Here is a 6000-nt window from a genome sequence, read left to right on the forward strand (position 1 = left end):
GTACCGCCGTGAGTGAGTGTGTATGTTCTAAGTTAGGAAGTGTGCCTTTCTATGGAATTTCCTGGTGCTGACTAAAGTTTTGGGACATTCTTTTTGTTATAACGGTTCTGGTTTTGGGTTGGTCAGGGACGAGCTCAGAAAAATAAGTTTGAATTTAATTTAGAATCTTTGGATATTTTTTTCATGTCCACCTATGTTTTATGGATTTTCTTTGCAGATAGGACATTTAGGAAAAACACGATTGATTTTAAAGCAAATCGAGCATTTCTGGTGTGCCCCTGGTCAACATTAATCATAATAAATGACTGCAAGCAATCTAAAAACAATGACGCATAATAATCACGCAGTGTTGGAATTCGAGCGAGAAGAAGGAAAGCATTTCTCGCTCGCGAACGAGGGAGAGAACTTGTAGTACTTTTCTCTTCTCGCTCGCGCTCGCATTTTCGTTCGCGTTCTCGCTCTCGGCGCGAGCGCTCGCGAGCGCCTCTGGCTATCCGTTCGTCCCAAGTTAGCAATTTGTTTATCAGGCTTATGAATACGGAAAAGCCGATGGTATAAAGGTGTAACTTCAATCGCTGTGTTGTTTTTTGTTCGTTTCTAACACGTTCAACTTCTCTCGAACGGGCAATTCTGGCTCGCGAGAAAGCCCGTTCGCGAGCGGAGGAGAGCACGGGCAATCGGTGAGTTTCTCTCGGCAGCTCGAGACTCACGGCGAGAACTCGAGAGAGAGAAATTTTTCTCGCGAGAGCGCGATAATACCAACACTGTAATGATAATAATCGGTAAAATATTCAAAAAATTGAAGTTGAATATTTTTTTATAAGGTTTTCTATGCCTCTGAGCCAAATATAAGCAATATCAGGCAACATTAACTTATAAATCCACGTTGATGAAGTTTGTTTGGAAATCTTTGAAAACAAATATGTCGAAGAACACATTTTTTTTCATAAAGTTGTTGGATGTCTAAATATTGCTAAATTTTGATTTTTAAGGAATTCGATGCTCTAACTACTATTTTGAATGACATAAAGCGTTACGACTTGATTCTTAAAATGTAGGATGGTACAAATTTTATTTAATGTTTTGGCCATCGATCTTGGAAAAAAGCATTTTTCAAAGTCAAAATGTCATATTTCAACCCTATTTTAATTTTTTTTAAGCAAAAAGTATTACAAATTGCTTAAAATAAAATATCAATGGCATCGTGAAAACATTGTTTTTCTTAAGAGTTGTGCTTTTTTATGCTTTAATATTCCAAATTTGTAAAAAGCCTTGCTATTTGATAAAAAATTTAAAAAAAATCAACGGTATTCAAAGCTTTCTTTAACAGTTTACAATGGATTGCACATGTTTTTTTCAATGAAAAATCAAACTTTTAGTAAGAGTTGTTTGAAACTTGAAATAAAATTTGCAATGGCCTACATTTTTTACGATTTCTGGTCCTGAAATTCAAATTGCCAAAAAGTCAATATGCGCCCTTTGAAAAAAAAACATGTAAAAATTGGACAACCCGGGCAGACGGTAATAACAAAATTCATGTCATTTCAATAACAGATTTTGTTAAAATAACAGAAACTGTTATTGAATATTCTTGAAAATAAATTTTGGAAGAAAAAATAATAACAGTTTCTGTTATTTTAACAAACAATGTTATTAAGACGATATTCAATTGGAAATGTGGAATAAGATAATAATAACAGTTTAAGTTATGATTTTCCATTTAATTCCATAATAACAGAAACTGTTATTGGTTTGATATTCCATTGGAAATGTGAAATAAGATGATAATAACAGTTTCAGTTATGTTTTTGCATCTAATTCCATAATAACAGGAACTGTTATTGGTATGATATTCCATTGGAAATGTGAAATAAGATGATAATAACTGTTTAAGTTATGTTTTTCCACTTAATTGTATAATGACAGGAACTGTTATCGGTTTGATATTTTATTGGGAATATCCCGTCGTAACATATCCTTAACAAAAAAAATGGTACACTTAGTTTTTTTTTGTAACAACATAAATACTGAATCTGTTGAATTAAGAAAAAAAAATCAGGAAGTATCAAAATATTTTCTTCAGTTGTTATTTTAAATCAAAATCATATTTTGTAATTTGTTTGTCATTTTCCTTATTACTTGTAAATTTTTAAATAAAAGATTAAGAAAAGATAAGAATAAAAGATTAAATACGAAATTAAAAATGAGCAATTTCTTTGCAATTTCTTACATGTATTAGGGACGTGGCGTTACATCGTGTCGTGATCAGAATACTAATAGAGTTATCTACGTGCGCATGTACGTACACGAAAAAGATTGAGGTTAAATTTTGTACCCGCCAGCAAAACAAATGGCGTGCTAGTGTGCGTGAGAGCGGGCTTAGGGTATCCACGTGGTTTATGGATGGACCCTACCTCCGGTAGCCGTTGCGTTTGGATTTTGTTCTTACGTAAGATTTTTTTTGAAGGTGAATCAATTTGTACAAAAGCACTCCATTAGTTCTTCAAGAGAAAAGTAAAAAACCATTTGTTTGATTTAACAATGTATTCCATCAATTTAGTATGTGTGTTTGTGTGTGTGTTCGTGTCCTTCACAAATTCGATCCTTACTCCCGCGTTGACGCGGCTGTTCAGTTATCTCTTCTCCTGCTGCTTCTCCTCATCCTTGAACATGAGCGTGTTGGCCTTGCGCTCTATCCGCCGCTCCATCCTTCAACAGTTTCTTGCGCTCGCACTTCTCCTCGGGCGATTTGTCTTTCGACCGGATCGACAAGCTCAGCGTGGAGATTACACTGCTGTTGCACAGTAACTTGGGACCGCCTGGTTCCGACGGACTCTCGTGCTGGCCCAACTTGACCCTGACGGTCACACCGAGCACGTTCATCGGCAGGCCGGTTTTCGAATTGATGTTGCGCCACTTCGTATGAAACTCATTCCTCCAGATCACGCTACTACTCATCGAGTATTCCGTGAAGCGTGACTTTGTCTCCTTCCGGTCAAACGCATGCGGTCAAAATCTCGTCTTCGTCGGACGTTCCGGCCTCTTTCGAATCTACTCGCTGTATTCGCCCTCCTCCCCTTCACCGAAGTAATCGGAAGACCTTTCCTCCCATGGCAGGTTCCATAAAGTTATCTTACAACGCATTATCCAGGTTCTCGAAGTCAAAATCCTCGTCCAGCCCAGCCACCACGTCCGAATCCCAATCCGGTCACAGCCCAGGCCCTGTGTACCTTCTTCTTCATCAACCTCTCCACCTCCGACGCAAACACCGAGCTGGGCAGCTTGGTGCTGACCTTATCCGCCCGGCCGTCTTCACCGGCTGCACAGGTTCCCAGTAGACTACGTTCCTTCCGGATTCCAGATGTTGCAGGTAGTTGTAATCTTCGTCAAAGTACACCCCAAACTTGGCCTGCTCTTGTTTGCGTTTTTCTAGCTCGACCTTGCCGGCGGAAGTGTACGCTCGGGATGAAGCACGCGGATCGTTCAGTACTTTTGATTCGCCAACAGTCAATCCATCCGGAACCACTCCGGCACGGGCCGGGCACCCTTACCTAGTGGCTTCTTTCCTGTAGAAAATGTAGTGATGTGATTGTAAAATCAACATTGCAAAAAAAAACTCACTTCTGGCATCTGCAGCAGCATTTGACACGAATTATCCCAGACAGCAGCCAAAATAGCAACATTCCACCTAACACTGACGAGTTTCTCAAAAATTTCAAGCACTAACACGGAATGGCCTGCTGGGATTGTTTTGATCTTATTTTTTTCTTGACATTTTCGCTGTCATGCTTTTAGGGAGCGTTCTTTTATTACGTAACGCAAAAAATCGGATTTTTCGACCCCCTCCCCCCCTCGTAACAAAATTTCCATACAATTTTTATAAATATTTTATGGAGCGTAGCACGGCCATCGACCCCCCCCCCCCCCCTCCCCCCATTTGCGTTACGTAATAAAAGAACGCTCCCTTAGGGCATTCAGCAATTTCGGTAACTTTTTTTTTTACAGATTTCTAAACAATTACTACAGATATTATATAATGGGCAAAACATTTACCCAATTTTGAGTAATTTATGATTGCGTCTTAAAATTGAGCTTAAATGTTAAATAAAAAAAAAACTTTTGAAATTTATGACCGAATTGAAGTGGTGATTGTATAAAATTATATTCATAACAGATTTTTTTTTAAATATAAAATCACATTTACTGCATTATAATTTTGCTTGCAACGCGCAACACTGTTCGCAGTATCTCTCTTTCATTCGCTTCTCCAGCGCGAAACGTCAAAACGGTCACAACAAAACAGAAAATGCGATCGAGCGGATCGAGTCGCGGTTTGTTTATCATCAGTCGCATTTTTTTTTCGATTCGTCGCGAATCGCGGGTGCAGAACCGAGTTTCATTACGATTGTGTTTGTGTTTACTTTCAGTGAAAACAAAAAATATATCGAGTGGTGTGAAAAATTATCAACAATTTGTTGCAGGTGGATAAATTTGGCTAAGAAAACGGAGAGTCGGTACACCGAGAACGTTACCGAGCTAAACCTGAACATCTTCCCGGACGAGGGCAACTGCAAGGATGGCCGGTGTTGCTCAACTTAAAGGTAGGTTCCTTTCGGTTTGATAACAAGTGTTTTGAATTTCTACGGGAAGCTCCGGCAACATTGCTTTCAAGTTTGAAATGGCCGATGCCTGAAGCGATTTGTTTACCTTTTTCGGCACCCTCCGCAAACGTCAGACCATACAAAAATGCTTCCGGATCTTTTCCGGGAGAGATCCGGCAACATTTGGTGTTGATTTGACGTTTGCTGAGGGTATCGAAAAGCTTGAAAATGTTCTTCTTGCAAAAGACAATGGTTCTTCTTTTTTTTTTTTTTTTGAAGGGTTTACAGCTCTTTCAGCTTTGTTTACTTGAGCATCTGGAACGCTTCCGGAAATCAGAAAAAATTGCTGGTTGCAATGTTTATGTTTATGATTTCGCCTTTTCTAATTGATTTTCAGATATGAAATGAATCTGATCGCAATCTGAAAAAGTCGCCTTTGGGCGATGACGACAGCTGGCATTGGACGAAGGCTTCGATTAAGAAGAAGACGATTACATCTAGGACCAAGTGCATCAACTTTTTGGGGCACCGGAGGTAATTTTATTGCTGTTTGGAAAGAATTCGCGGGCGGCATCCACCTGCGGAACGACTACGAAGAAGGAAGAAGAATTTTATGGTGAGTTGTCACGACGGCAAAGCTGCTGAAAAGTGAACGAAACGAACTATCTTTATAATATTTTTTTCGATTTTAGATCAGAATGCGGCCATGTCAGCTGGATGCAGAACTTTTGGTCAGTCGACAACGCAGACGGTTTTTGCCAGCACGAAGTCTGGAGCTCTTTTCTACGGCCAAACTCGAGCTGCAGTTTGAACTGTCCAGCGACAACATAAATGTTCTCCTGCCGCATGTATTTTCGAAAGCTCCGCAAAGTCGCTCGTAATCATAATTACAAAATACAGCGGCAGCCGAAGAAGTTGGAGTTTGCTTTTAGATAAGTGTATGTATTTAAAGGAACTTGACACTTTGTGATATATTTTTTTTCTTTTATAGATAATTTAATATTTAACGGAGGATAATATCTCAGCCAGCAGCAAAATTATCTAGCTGTCTACTAGGCTTTCCACCAGAACATCAAAAATTGGTTTGGGTGAGTAATTTATTCATTTCAATCTAAGACAAAGTATACTACTTTTCAGAAAAAAACATAAAACGTGCTAGAAGAATTAAAATCAAACTATTGAAACTAAACATTCATTCATTAAAAAACGTTATTTTTATACAATAAATATGCCTTCATTGTTATGGCTTCTTTCTGCTAAGCAAATTACAAGTCAGGCCAAATCTGCCTTTAGTAACACGTGCGAACAAAAGTGGAAAAAGAGTTTACTTTATTTGGTGAACTACGTACGCATTTTTAACGAAGAGATCGGTGTATTTTTTTAGCACGGTCAGAAGTCA

The 6000-nt window shown here is 38.8% G+C and overlaps 1 long non-coding RNA gene and 1 pseudogene across 1 annotated transcript; one reads left to right on the forward strand and one right to left on the reverse strand.

The window, feature by feature from the left end:
* Nucleotides 1–2495: 2495 nt before the first annotated feature.
* On the reverse strand, nucleotides 2496–3642 carry LOC119766107 (annotated as a pseudogene).
* A 709-nt stretch (nucleotides 3643–4351) lies between these two features.
* LOC119767129 lies at nucleotides 4352–5517 on the forward strand. The gene is made up of 3 exons (XR_005277341.1): nucleotides 4352–4601; nucleotides 4999–5217; nucleotides 5294–5517. It is a non-coding gene; the product is annotated as an uncharacterized LOC119767129 (long non-coding RNA).
* Nucleotides 5518–6000: the final 483 nt, after the last annotated feature.

The sequence above is a fragment of the Culex quinquefasciatus genome, chromosome 2, assembly GCF_015732765.1.
Source record: "Culex quinquefasciatus strain JHB chromosome 2, VPISU_Cqui_1.0_pri_paternal, whole genome shotgun sequence".
Classification (NCBI taxonomy): domain Eukaryota; kingdom Metazoa; phylum Arthropoda; class Insecta; order Diptera; family Culicidae; genus Culex; species Culex quinquefasciatus.